This window comes from Notothenia rossii (genome assembly GCF_949606895.1).
Source record: "Notothenia rossii genome assembly, contig: scaffold_133, whole genome shotgun sequence".
Lineage (NCBI taxonomy): Eukaryota > Metazoa > Chordata > Actinopteri > Perciformes > Nototheniidae > Notothenia > Notothenia rossii.
The window spans coordinates 43,689-59,271 of NW_027640085.1; positions in this window are offsets into that span (position 1 = coordinate 43,689).

The window sequence follows — 15,583 nt, forward strand, 5'->3', positions numbered from 1 at the left end:
GCAGCGAGGATCAATAGTCCCTTAAACCTTGAATAGCGTACAACAGTAATATGAGGGAGGGCAACAGTAGCTCCCAAAAAGAATTAGGTTTATAAAAATATGCTTTGAATAACTACTGGAGTCCAGGTCTCCTAACTACACACAGTAACAACACAGCCCTGAATAACTACTGGAGGCCAGCTCCATAAGGTACAAACCATATATATGCTGGCGGCCAGGTCCCCGATCCCCCCACAGCAACAACGGAGCTCTGAATAACGACTGGAGGTCGGTCCTTAGCCGGAATCAAGGCAGTCCATTGTTTCACCCGGGGCTCAGTTCCTTTCTGATATAATCCACAGCGTTTTTCGGGTTCTCAAAGGTCTTTGTTTGTCCTCCTTCTGGCGTGATCACCAGGGTTGCCGGGTATCGCAACCCGTATCTGACCCCCGTGCAGGACCGCAGGAGGCCTCTCGCTTCTCTGAAGGCCGTCCTCTTGTTGTTTACCTCCTGGGTGAAGTCTGGGAAGATGTGAATGTTTCCGCTCCGACCCTCGGGTGTTCTCTCCATTTCCCTCGCCTTCCTCAGTATCTCCTCTTTCTCTGTGTAGTAATGGCACCTCACTACGAAGGCTCTCGGTGGTCCTACATTCCCGTCTCGCCTCGCTCCGAGGGCCCGGTGTGCTAGGTCCAGCGTCGGTGTTGCTGCTAGTCCCAACTTTTCCTCCAGTAAACCAGCCATAAACTCTGACGGCTTCTTGCCTGCCTCGGCTCCTTCTCTGACCCCCACGACCCGGATGTTATTGCGCCGTGAGCGTGCCTCGAGGTCTTCATTTCGTCCCTTCTGCTTCAGCAGCTCCTTCTCCATTTCTTTCAGTCTCGTCTCCATGTCTGTTAAAGCGTCAGATTGTTCATTTAACGTTGCATCCACCTCTTTTCCCCGTTCGTTCATCCTGTTTGCCAGACTGCTAGTTTTATCACCAATCAGCTTCACCTCTCCCCGCAGCAGCTCAAACCGGGCCTCGGCGCTCTCCTCCAAACTCTTAGTCCACTTTTGCATCTCGGCCATCATTTCTCTTCTTCCCTTTTCTATTTCTTCTTTATACCTTGTGATCTCGGTCTTTGTCTCTTCTCTGTATTTAGTTATTCCGTCGTTGGCTTTTTTAATCTCCGACATCATGTCCTTAGCCCACGGAGGTATTTCAGCGTTAGCACGTAGTGGGCTAGCTGCGTCACTGCTAGCTGAGGAGGCCCTGTTGGTGCTGCTGCCCGCCATGCGTTGTCTCTCTCGCCCCGCTCGGGCCGAACGAGAAGTCATCTTCGGTCCCAAACTGCACCAAAAATTCACCTCTCAGCTCCCAAAACCAAACGTTATGCGTCCAACCCTCCCAGTTGATAGAAATGTGTCGATGTTAAAAATTATTGACTACTTTTACACGGAGCTCCCGCACGCACGTCTTCACACGGCAAAGCACATCCGGAAGTCGAAAATTAAACATTAAAATATGTTATCAATGTCCCCATTCCCAGTTTGTTTTTGGGAATAATTGCGATGTTTACTATGTTTTTGGTAGCTCTTAACAAAACAGAATTTTTGTAAAAGACTGCGACTCTAAAAGGCAAGTTTGTGATTTTAACACTGTTTCGATGAAACAATACATTATACAATATTACGACTTTTTGCCATATTTTTAACACAATCTTTTTTTTTTGGTTGTAGGGCTTCAAGATATTTTGCATGTCATGCATAAACACGGTGTCATCTTTACCTTGAAACTGACGTGCTGCCCGTTTTACAAAACAAGTTATTTTTCTGCTTCTTCATCCTCTGAATTTTCCTCCCCCGTCCCTCTTCCTTCAGCCAGCACAACAAGAATCAAGGTGGATCTGTGAAATGAAACACCTCTTCCCAAAGCGTGGCTTCCCTATTGAGAGCATGCGTCTAGGGCAGTAGGGTCTAAACCAATTGGCCAGATATACTAACATGCAGAACGTACGGTATGTTTGAAGACTAACCATTTATCCAGTTCAAGCTCTCTTTAAGATGTGACATTGCGCTCTGACTATTTCCCGTAAAATGGTGACAAACTATGACTTATTCTTAAATTCGACCTCTTGCTGCTTGGTTGAAAATGATAGTTGAAAAATAACTTTTAAAAAAAAGACTCAAACAGCGAGGGACATTATACTGGTGAAAAAAACTCTCAATTCTACAGATGACTCCCCCTCCACTCAACGCAATAAGTCCCTCCCTCCACTCAGCAAAGCATCTAAAACTAAGGACCCCACTAAGACGACAGTTTGAAAACTAGCTATGGATCTGAGAAAAACCAAGTCTCCCCCCATGAGTTGCAGCCAGGAACAAACTCCTGGACTACCATCATCACCACCATTCTGGACACCCGAATCTTGCAGTACTACTGCTGCTTATTTTGCTCCTTGGGCCAAGACGTCTCTGTTTATGGACACAGTGAAATCAGTGTTGGTTGATATTGTGGAGGGGGTGATACATCGGTACAGAGAAGAAATATGCAACGGATGCCAAGTCAGTCACCCCGGCCAGAGGCAACACGATTGTCTGAATGACATGCCCGATTACAACCCGTTAATGAAAAGACTCTGGCTCACCGACTTCATTACTGAGATCGACCAGACTCTTATTGATAAAGAAATTTTCACGGATGATTGTAGGATGCAAGGCGCTTCGGAGGCTTTTCTGCACAATCTCAAAAATTGTAGACGCCTCAAGGAGAGACTTGAAAAGATCCATGCCGAGTTGGATGGAGAAGAAGAAGACTAATAACCTGCGGTTGGTTGAAGCCAGGGATTTTTTCTTTTTCGATACATTGACTTTTTCTTTAAAGTAAAATAAAAATGGGGAACTACTATGCAAAACGCTCGGTATATATTGATCCGAATGTAGTCAATACCCTTTTAATAAGTGTGGTGATGAGGACGATTGAAAACAGAGTGAATAGTGATCCCCGTGTAAACAGAATGGCTGCAGTTTGTAAACTAGAAGACATTTTGGATATCGTTCGTTCTGGCAGTACTATTCCTGGTCATTGGGAAACGATTGTAAACGAAACATTTACAGTGGTCCTGGAATCTTCATTTTCCGAAACATTCTGTAACATTACCGAAGAAATGAAACAAACATCAAAAGTGTATCATGTGCTCTCATTGTATGCTCTGTTTGTAGATGTAATACATCTTTGTGTCAAAAACAGCATACACATGAATATTTTGACTGAAGTGAAAAAACTCCATCATGATATTTCCAGTAATCTGGGGAATTCTAAGCTGGAGACCGTACTGGGGATGTTCCAATCAGTGTAACTATTGATTTTGTGTGTGAAAATGTTTAAATGTAAATAGGACATTTTTTTTTTTAAATAAAAAAAAGTGTTTTTTACATTTTAAAAACTGTTGTCTTCATTATAGCAAGGGGGGCGTGTCTGATACATGTGTATTACAGTCCTTCACATGCACTGTTGTCTTCATTATAACAAGGGGAGGGTAACAGTGAAGATGTATGATACATGTTTATTGAAACGTGCGTATTATACCCCCACAGAAACACAGAAACATGGAAACACAGAAACACAGAAAAAACTGAAACCACTGAAACACTGAAAAAATACAGAAACACTGAAACACCGACACACAGAAACACAGAAACACAGAGACACAGAACTACAGAAACACAGAAACACAGAACCACAGAGACACAGAAACACAGAAACACAGAAACATGGAAACACAGAAACACAGAAACACAGAAACACAGAAACACAAAAACACTGAAACACCGACACACCGAGACACAGAACCACAGAAACACAGAAACACAGAAACACAAAAATACAGAAACACAGAAACACAAAAACACAGACACAAAGAAAACACAGAAACACAGAAACACAAAAACACAGAAACACAAAAACACAGAACCACAGAAACACAGAAACACAGAAACACAAAAATACAGAAACACAGAAACACAAAAACACAGACACAAAGAAAACACAGAAACACAGAAACACAAAAACACAGAAACACAAAAACACAAAAACACAGAAAACACAGAAACAAAGAAACACCGACACACAGAAACACAGAAAACACAGAAACACAGAACCACAGAAACACAGAAAACACAGAAAACACAGAAACACAGAAACACAAAAACACAAAAAACACAAAAACACTGAAACACCGACACACAGAAACACCGAAAATACTGAAAACACAAAAAACAGGCTTGTGTGCTAGTATGGTTTTTGAATAAACACATCATTATTTTAAAAAGTCAAATAGTATCAGCCTCCCATCAACTTTTTAAAATACTGATGTGTTTATTCAAAAACCATACTAGCACACAAGCCTGTTTTTTGTGTTTTCAGTGTTTTCGGTGTTTCTGTGTTTTCTGTGTTTCTGTGTGTCATTGTTTCTGTGTTTTTGTGTTTCTGTGTTTCTGTGTTTTCTTTGTGTCTGTGTTTTTGTGTTTCTGTGTTTCTGTGTTTTTGTGTTTCTGTGTTTCTGTGGTTCTGTGTCTCGGTGTGTCGGTGTTTCAGTGTTTTTGTGTTTCTGTGTTTCTGTGTTTCTTTGTGTTTCTGTGTTTCTGTGTTTCTGTGGTTCTGTGTCTCTGTGTTTCAGTGTTTTTGTGTTTTTGTGTTTTTGTGTTTTTGTGTTTCTGTGTTTCTGTGTTTTCTGTGTTTCCATGTTTCTGTGTTTCTGTGTTTCTGTGTTTCTGTAGTTCTGTGTCTCTGTGTTTCGGTGTTTCTGTGTGTCGGTGTTTCTGTGTTTCTGTGTTTTTGTGTGTTTTTGTGTGTTTTTGTGTTTCTGTGTTTCTGTGGTTCTGTGGTTCTGTGTCTCGGTGTGTCGGTGTTTCAGTGTTTTTGTGTTTTTGTGTTTTTGTGTTTCTGTGTTTCTGTGTTCTCTGTGTTTTTGTGTTTTTGTGTTTTTGTGTTTTTGTGTTTCTGTGTTTCTGTGTTTCTGTGTTTCTGTGTCTCTGTGGTTCTGTGTCTCTGTGTTTCGGTGTTTTTGTGTTTTTTCAGTGTTTCAGTGGTTTCAGTGTTTTATTTGTTTCTGTGTTTCTGTGTTTCCATGTTTCTGTGTTTCTGTGGGGGTATAATACGCACGTTTCAATACAGATGTATCATACATCTTCACTGTTACCCTCCCTTTGTTATAATGAAGACAACAGTGCATGTGAAGGACTGTAATACACATGTATCAGACACGCTCCCCTTGCTATAATGAAGACAACAGTTTTTAAAATGTAAAAAACACTTTTTTTATTTAAAAGAAAAAATGTGCTATTTACATTTAAACATTTTCACACACAAAATCAATAGTTTTACTGATTGTAAAATCCCCAGGACCGTCTCCAGCTTAGAATTCCCCAGATTACTGGAAATATCATGATGGAGCATACAATGAGAGCACATGATACACTTTTGATGTTTGTTTCATTTCTTCGGTAATGTTACAGAATGTTTCGGAAAATGAAGATTCCAGGACCACTTTAAATGTTTCGTTTACAATCGTTTCCCAATGACCAGGAATAGTACTGCCAGAACGAACGATATCCAAAATGTCTTCTAGTTTACAAACTTCAGCCATTCTGTTTACACGGGGATCACTATTCACTCTGTTTTCAATCGTCCTCATCACCACACTTATTAAAAGGGTATTGACTACATTCGGATCAATATATACCGAGCGTTTTGCATAGTAGTTCCCCATTTTTATTTTACTTTAAAGAAAAAGTCAATGTATCAAAAAAGAAAAAATCCCTGGCTTCAACCAACCGCAGGTTATTAGTCTTCTTCTTCTCCATCCAACTCGGCATGGATCTTTTCAAGTCTCTCCTTGAGGCGTCTACAATTTTTGAGATTGTGCAGAAAAGCCTCCGAAGCGCCTTGGATCCTACAATCATCTGTGAAAATTTCTTTATCAATAAGAGTCTGGTCGATCTCAGTAATGAAGTCGGTGAGCCAGAGTCTTTTCATTAACGGGTTGTAATCGGGCATGTCATTCAGACAATCGTGTTGCCTCTGGCCGGGGTGACTGACTTGGCATCTGTTGCATATTTCTTCTCTGTACCGATGTATCACCCCCTCCACAATATCAACCAACACTGATTTCACTGTGTCCATAAACAGAGACGTCTTGGCCCAAGGAGCAAAATAAGCAGCAGTAGTACTGCAAGATTCGGGTGTCCAGAATGGTGATGATGATGGTAGTCCAGGAGTTTGTTCCTGGCTGCAACTCACGGGGGGAGACTTGGTTTTTCTCAGATCCATAGCTAGTTTTCAAACTGTCGTCTTAGTGGGGTCCTTAGTTTTAGATGCTTTGCTGAGTGGAGGGAGGGACTTATTGCGTTGAGTGGAGGGGGAGTCATCTATAGAATTGAGAGTTTTTTTCACCAGTATAATGTCCCTCGCTGTTTGAGTCTTTTTTTTTAAAAGTTATTTTTCAACTATCATTTTCAACCAAGCAGCAAGAGGTCGAATTTAAGAATAAGTCATAGTTTGTCACCATTTTACGGGAAATAGTCAGAGCGCAATGTCACATCTTAAAGAGAGCTTGAACTGGATAAATGGTTAGTCTTCAAACATACCGTACGTTCTGCATGTTAGTATATCTGGCCAATTGGTTTAGACCAGGGATATTCAACTGGCGGCCCGCGGGCCAAATCCGGCCCGCGGGGAGCTTTCTCGTGGCCCCTGGAACGCACTCCATATTCCAATATAAAAAAAATATTTAAAAAAAATATATAAAAAAAAGATATTTAAAAAAATATATATAAAAAGAATTCTAATTACAGAATTTATTTTTATAATCATTTAAATAAATGTAAATATATGTTCGCTATTATGTTATCCGAATTAAATGAGTCCAAATTATTTCTCCTTCAATAGCTCTTAAAAGGCAATCTTGCATTGGACTGATCAGTGTGTAATTATCGCGATATCGTGTCAATCTCGTTACTCTCGTTACTGATCCAAAATGAGCGGAGAGAAACGGCGGAAAATTGACGGTGAAAACCGACACTTCAACCCCAAATGGACTGATGATTTTGTATTTATTTTACCATCGCACGCCAATCCTAGACCTTTATGTTTAATATGTCAAATAACTGTTTCAGTCTGCAAGGTTGCTAATGTGAGGCGCCACTATGAGACCAAGCATGCTGCTAACTTCAATGCTGCTTACCCGCCTGGTAGCACAGCTAGACGTGGTAAAATATAAATACTTAAATCTTGTTACACTGCATCAACCACTATTCTTACAACTGCTTCTACAGCCCAGGAAAAGGCCACTGCTGCTTCCCTACGAGTGATGTTCGCTTTAGCCAAAAAGAGAAAGCCATTCACTGACGCTGAAGTTGTGAAGGAGTGTACTCTTGAGATGGTGGATGAACCTTTTGCAGGAGATAAAAACAAGGAATATATAATGAACCGTTTGCAGCAAGTACCGCTCTCTGACACATCGGGAAGTCGAAGAGTAGAGGTACTGTTTGAGGACTGTTTTTCAGCATTAATTGCCGATCTCAAATCGACAGAGTACATGTCACTCGCTGTCGATGAATCGACCGATGCAACAGATACGGCACAGCTCTCGCTGTTTGTGAGGTACTTCGATGGTGACGTTTTTAAAGAGGAGTTGTTATGCCTTTTACCACTGACAACCAGCACTACAGGTGAAGTGATTTTCGCTGCAGTTTGGAGTTTTTTCGAAGAGAAAGGTTTGGATCTAGGTAAGATCAACCTTCTCGTTACCGATGGCTGCCCGTCCATGATTGGGAAAGAAAGGGGCTTTGCATCTCGCTTATGTGCAGAGCATCCCACAGTGAACACACTGCATTGCATCATACATCAATCAGTTCTGTGTGCGAAATTGTCAGGGGAGTTGAAAGAAACAATGGAGACTGTCGTAAAAATTGTGAATCATATTCGCTCGACGTCAGGTCTGCAGCACCGACTGTTCAAAATGCTGCTTCAAGAGCAGGAAGCCGCATACTCAGACCTATTGCAACATAACGATGTCCGCTGGTTGAGCCGAGGACGTGTTCTCGAACGTTTCTTTGCACTGCGAAAGGAGGTGAGTGAATTCCTCTCAAGCCAGAAATCAAGCAAAGCTAAAGACCTACTTGCACGCATGCAAAAGCCGGATTTCATTGCACAGATTGCCTTTTTGTGCGACATCATGGGCCACCTAAACACACTCAACCTGCAGCTACAGGGGGGAGGGTCAAGTGTGGCTGAGATCATTGAGAAGGTTAGTGCGTTTCGGGTGAACCTGGACCTCTTTCTACCTGACGTAATGGGGAGGAAGATCCACTTCCCAACACTACGCAACGTCCCCGGGAGCAGCGCAGCAATGGCTGGAATGAAGGGACTTTTGAAAAGCTTGGCTGAAAACTTCACAGAGCGATTCAACGACTTCAAGATTCCAAAACAGGTTCTTTTATTTGTGCGCAATCCATTTGCGGTCGATGTTTCCGGGTCCTGTCCAGCCGAGGCGAAAGCCTTGATGCCCGGTATTGACGAGGCTGCATTCCAGCTCGAGTTGGTGCAAATTCAGAGCTCTGATGTGCTGAAAGCAAAATTCGGAGAAGAGGGACTGTGCGAGTTTTGGGCTCATTCTACTCATCAGTTTCATCACTGCCGGAGACTGGCTATCTACCTGTTAACCATGTTTGGATCTACTTACATATGCGAGTCCGGATTTTCGACAATGAACTTGATAAAGAATCAACATCGCAATCGACTCACGGATGAACATCTCAACCAGTGCATGCAGCTTGCTCTGACCTCTCACCGACCTGAATTCAGCAAACTGGCTATGGCTCGGAAATGCAACTTCTCACACTGATTTGTCAGGTAGCTTCTATTTTCATTTATTTTGTAATGATGGGACGCTGCCTATGCTTGCATCTTTGTTAATCTCGGACTTCTAGGCCTCCTCTGCCTCTTACTGATCGCATTTGCTACCCTAGGCCTAGCATTGTTTTCTGGTATTTGTTGCCACCCAGCATTTTGGTGTTATAATACACAAATCTATATGGATTCATTAGAATAAAGTAGCTGTGGTATGGGGGGGCGGGCGTGGTTTAGCGTCAGGTTGTAAAGCAGGGGGCGGAGCGGCTAATTGCCTGGGATTGACGTAGCTGTCAAGTGGATTAGAATGATAGGAATGCGGTGGTATTTAACCACGTGTGTTTTTGTTCTCTCAGTAGGAGACTGGCGGATAGACGGAAAGACGAACGTTACGCCAGGACGAGAATCCAGACCCCTGCCAGTTATCATTTGCCCGTTGAGGGAATGTTCTGTTTTAGCCACCTCGGGAACCTTGTGTGAAATAAATATCCGTTTACCCGACTGCGTCTCGCTCTCCCTCCTTATATTCCGCAGCAGACCACAAATCTGCCACAGTAGCCTACATTACTATTTTGGTTGCCTATTTTACTACTACTACAATAATAATAACAATATCAATAATAATAATAATAATAATTTATTATTGCATGGTTGGTTGTACAATAACAATGGCATTTGTTCATTTTCATTGTCAGTCTTGTGGCCCTCGCCTTCAAGACATTTTACAATTGTGGCCCCCTTCCTAATCTAGTTGAATACCCCTGGTTTAGACCCTACTGCCCTAGACGCATGCTCTCAATAGGGAAGCCACGCTTTGGGAAGAGGTGTTTCATTTCACAGATCCACCTTGATTCTTGTTGTGCTGGCTGAAGGAAGAGGGACGGGGGAGGAAAATTCAGAGGATGAAGAAGCAGAAAAATAACTTGTTTTGTAAAACGGGCAGCACGTCAGTTTCAAGGAAAAGATGACACCGTGTTTATGCATGACATGCAAAATATCTTGAAGCCCTACAACCAAAAAAAAAAGATTGTGTTAAAAATATGGCAAAAAGTCGTAATATTGTATAATGTATTGTTTCATCGAAACAGTGTTAAAATCACAAACTTGCCTTTTAGAGTCGCAGTCTTTTACAAAAATTCTGTTTTGTTAAGAGCTACCAAAAACATAGTAAACATCGCAATTATTCCCAAAAACAAACTGGGAATGGGGACATTGATAACATATTTTAATGTTTAATTTTCTTCAGGGCTACCGTAGTGCACATTGATGAACACTTTAAAACAAATATAATGCTTACAAGTGTAAATGAGCCGGATTTTAGCTCTGAGCTAATTTCCATCTATAGTCCCGTCACATACAGCATATAAGAACATGACAGTTATATATACAGCAAAAATAAATACATGATATGCAGAAAGAGCATGAGCAGCATATTCAAGGATGGTACAGTGGTGGTATGAATGTGGCTTTCTGTCAAACACCTGGATAGCTCTCTTGAACAGCTGTTCTATGGGTTTCAGGTGTGTGGCACAAGCAAACGACCAGTTTGTAAAACAGTATTCAATGTGGGATAGAATCATACAGTGGAGGTATGACTTTGCAGCATTGACAGTTAAGAAAAAGGTCTAATTTGTTTAAAATGTTGCAAGTTGAATTTAATGGTATTGGATACTTTCTGGATATGTTTCTTAAAAAGTCAAGTGCGAGTCCAATATGACACTCTCTGTTCAAGATACTTGCACTGGGAGACTAGTTCTATTTCTGCTCCATTTAAAAATACATTGGATCCTTCGATCCTTAAAACTAGGACACTGATGGCTGGCTTACGCTACAAACTTCATCACCTTTTAACAAGAGAGTAAGTATATAAAACGTTATTTTGTATATTTTACACATCAGCAGAAACAGAGAGAGATGGCAGGACACTGTGTTTTAGAGAGAACCCCTCCCCCCTGCGTCAGCAAACGGCTTGCGCGGTAATACCATCGCCCAGATGGTCCGCTTTTAGTTTCCCAGACGGTGCTTGTCAGGACTCTTTTCACTTCTGGCGGCGGGGGGATATTTCCTTCTTCTTCCTCCACATTGAGGGGTAACGGTGAAAACTCTTCTTTGATCTCGCTTTTTGTTTGCGTTTCTTTGCTTTTTGTTGCACATATCTTGTACACCGCTGGTTCCACAGTGTTTTCTTGATGCACTACTTCTTCCAATACAATGGTTGCGTGGAGATCTCTGGAAGACACCAGAGTTAACACAGCCCAATCTGTTGAGGTCAACGTTGCTTTAACACTGTGGGGTCCATGCGTTTCTCCATTCTTCAGATTGTAGAAATGCAGTTCATTCGCCATATAGTTGAATACATATCCCCAAACATGTTCATTTTCCAGAAGCCATTTCTCTTCAAGATCTTCGACCGGAGGTGTTTGAACCCGGCACAGATACTGCATCCGTTTCTTGATTGGCGCTCCGGACGGATGGCGGTAAGTTGTCACAGGCGTCTCGCTGATTAAACCCATATCGAGGCGTGTCTTGGCCATTTTTTCTTTTTGGAAAGATGACTTGATGATTGGAAATGACTGGCTTTTTATCCACCCCTTCGGTCTTCTGACATCACATAATTGGGGCGGGCCCTTCTGTCACTTTTATGCATACTAATGTGATGGAAGCGGCATTTTGTTTTAATAGACTTGGGGGCGGGCCCACCTCTCACTTTTTATGCATACTAATGTGATTGAAACATTTTGTATTATACACCATAAGGCGCAACAGTGGGGGATTTTCACACCTGTGAATACACATCACCCCCCTCCTATCGACGGATCTCACACCTGCTTGGGATATCACACCTACTTGAGATCTCACACCTCGAACAAACGGGAGGCGGGACTTAGCTCATTAGCATAAGTAGGGAGAGGTGTGACCTGTCACAGCACCTGTCACTTTCTATGCATACTAATGTGATGGAAGCGGGATGAATAATACTACTTCCATGGAATGCTCTTAACATCTCGATAGCAATGAATATCTTAAGTGCACTCAAGCTGGTTTCTCCAAAATTACCTACCCCACCTTTAAGTTTCACCTTGTTTATTATTTGATTAATTGTAGATATATTTTCAAAATGTTTGAGGTGATAGGTCCAACAAACTGCATATATTTAAGAATATGTGTAAAAATAGCAGACGGCTAACCGGAATAGGAATTAATTTTGTTGTAGTTGCACCATGTACAATCAGGGGCGGATCTACCGGGGTGGCATGGGTTGGCAACTGCCACCCTAAAAAATAGCCAAATGCCATCCCAGCTGCCACCCCAGTTGGCAGCTTTGTTTTGAAATAAAAGTTGTGGCTCATCGGACATTTATGAGAGAAAATCCCTAATGTCCGAGTACAAGTGATTGCAGCACAATACGCGAGTCTTGTAACCCGTCCCCCGGCCCTGGCGCGAGCGTGGAAATATGATTGGCGATGATTTCATTTGAACGGGACGGCGCAAAACGAGAAGTATTCGGATTCGGACAGTCTATGATTCGGACCCAAGTAGACGGAAGGAATGAGGTATTTGCGGTCTACAATGACAGAGAAGAGACTGTCAAGTTTGGCTGTACTCAGCATTGAATCAAAACGCACTAAAGCTTTAAATCTTAATAAGTTTGAGAGGTGTTTTGCTGAACAAAATTGTAATTGCCGCATTCAGCTGTTATAGGCATGCCAACTTCATGCTCTGCTTACGGATGACTCGATGAGCATAAAAAACTGTTAAGATGATGACCTAATGTGTGTAAATATGTTTTTCTTTGTGGGGTTCTACCCCCAAAAAACAGTTTTAAGTCCAGAGAAAGTCAAATAAGACGGTGTGTAAAACTACATTGCCCAGCCCAAAAAAAGTAACCACTTTGATTTAACTACACCCGTAGGTAAGGACTTTCCACTGGATAATAACTGCAGCGATGTATTATGTTTTAGCTGAATACAAGTTTTTTAACCCTAATTGATGCCGTTAGTCACTTCTTTAATGTTTGTTCTGATGTAAAGTCAAGGTTGTACATTTTTGCAGTAAAGTTGTGGGGAGCTGAACTGTTCCTTTGATTCTTTTGATATATGATAGTAATTTGTCTTTCAAATTTGAAGGAGGGTGAGCAAGCATCTTGAGGAACACTCATCATTAACTCCTCCAAAAAATATAGTTTATTCAATAATAAATGAATATGTGAATCATAACAGTGATTGACAGCTGATAGGAATGATATGATTGTTAATATTATCATATTCATTCTGACAAACATTGATGAGACAGTTAATTCATGTACTTATTGAAGCAGTCTGCATAGATTTGGTACCCCTGCTGGTCTAAGAGTGAAACAAACTCATTCAGTTATTGTTCAGTTAAAATTCATTAAATTATGTTTGCCACCTTATATATTTATATTTAAGGCTTTACTGATGTGCCACAATAATGTATCCTGATGTTATTGAGTTAAAATGTCAATATTGTGGCTTTCCAAGTTAACATTGATTGATATGACTGCGATTAAATCAGCATATAGCCTACTTCTGCTCGGGGATGCCACCCCTCAAAATCTACTGCCACCCTCTAGGTCTGCCCCTGTGTACAATGACATGTGTTGTTCCTGTTCCTGTTGACCAGAGGCCTGCTCTACGAAGCCGGATTTTCGCTTAGCGAGCTAACTTCAGGGAAAAACTCTGGGTTTCCGGTCCTACGACGCTGGTTCACTTCTTAGCAGGCTAGATCTCCATGGTAACTTATGCTAGCCTGGTCCGGAGGTTTAGGGTTAGGATAAGAGATCAACTCAGTGACAGCACCGCTTGCTGACCAATCAGAGCTCAGTGTGCGGAGTTTAAAGCTTTCAAGTCATATTACAGGAGAAAGGAAATACAGAAAAACTGCCGTTGCAGGAAAGACGGCCGGCAAAAATCACCAACTGTGTGAACGTGAAAATTAATAAAATATAGAGATAGATAGAGAGATAGATTGAGATAGAGAGAGAGATAGAGAGATAGACAGATAGATAGTTACAGATAGATCGATAGATAGTTATAGATAGATAGAGAGATAGAGCGTTTAAATCAGCACTGTTAGCGATATTTTATACTTCATGCTATCTGCACAAACTATATCATATGAAAAGCTGAGAATCCACAGATTATATTGGTATAAATTTCCTCCCTGTGCGATCAAATCTCACTGTTCCGCATGATAAATAAAAGAACATTGTACCTTGAAAATCAATAGCGGGTAAATTTGACCCTTTGGCGGTTTTAGGTATACAGCGAACTCTGGCGGTTCTAGTGTTAAAAGGGGAGTGATTTGTAAAATATAAGAAAAATAAAATCTGTTTACAGTTCTGTTTCATATGGGTGTTGAGAGATGTAACCATAGATCTCTTCATTTTGCTCTCAAAGTGCACCAGATTGATGCTTTTAACTTCAATATTTAAAAATAAATGTTCCCGGGGGAGCATGCCCCTGGACCCCCCTAGAGGAGGTGAGGACCCCCCTAGAGGATGTTAGGTCCACTCCCCACCTATAAAAATAGCACTTTACCCCTGCTAACACCTATATGCCGTGAGCTGATTATCAAGCCCTCATTGTAACAGTCTCGGGTACACTGTGTATGTGCGTGTGGGGAGTGTTGCAGTAGAAAATTCCACAGTAGCGCTGCGGCCGCCGCCACTGTTAGCTAAGCCCTGAATGTTTCCAGGTCCAGGCGATGCCCCTGGTTAACACACTGAGTTTGTATAAACGTAGCCGGCCAATCAGGGCGAGCCTACCTGAATAAGGCGGCCACGCCTCCTGACTGTCATCCTTTTTCTCTTCAGCGAGCAGGACAACACCTGACAGAGAGAAGTAAAACGTCTGAAAGAAGAAGAAATAAGTTATCATACTTCTAGAGAGACCCGGGCCTGTCCTTCGTGCCCTGGCTTAATAACAGGCGCCGATCCCCACCACCTCTGCTTCAAGTGTTTGGTTGTTCAAGGACTTCCGCAGAAAATCGGCCCTTTTAATGTTGGTTCCCCATAAGCCAATCTTCCTTTCATGGAAGGTTTGGCGGAGGAGAGGACCACCAGAGAGTAGCACAGCTTCTTAGCTGCGGCTCCACAGCTCCTTGCATGTCCCCTAAAACACAGTTTTATGGGGAATGGAAGCTCAGCTGTGTACTGACAGAATGGATGGACAGGACACTGCGACTGGGTTACTCACTCCAGTTTTGCAGAGTCCCTCCTCCATTCAGGGGTGTAAGAGAGGCAAATCTATCATCCTAGGAGGAGATAGGTTTCCTTTCAAAAGAAATTCAGGCCCTGTTGCAAAAACAGGCTGTGTCTGTTGTGCACTCTCAGGACAGAGAAAAGGGGGTTTTACTCCATGTACTTCCTGGTTTCCATGAAGGAAGGAGAGTTTAGACCCATTCTGGATGTTCGCAGCCTGAATCAGCACATTGCCTGCAAAAAGTTTCATATGTAAAACAATTACTGGAACTAGTGCAGCCGGGCGATTGGTTCACAACCATCGACCTGAAGGACGCTTACTTTCATGTCGAAATTGATCCAAAGCACAGAAAGTATTTGCGTTTTGCCTTCCAGTGGGTAGCCTACAAGTACAACAGACTACCGTTAGGCTACTCCCTATCCCCACCAGTGTTAATTTCGTCAACGGAAACTATGACGAAAAATGTTCGTCAACAAATGAAGCTCAGCAC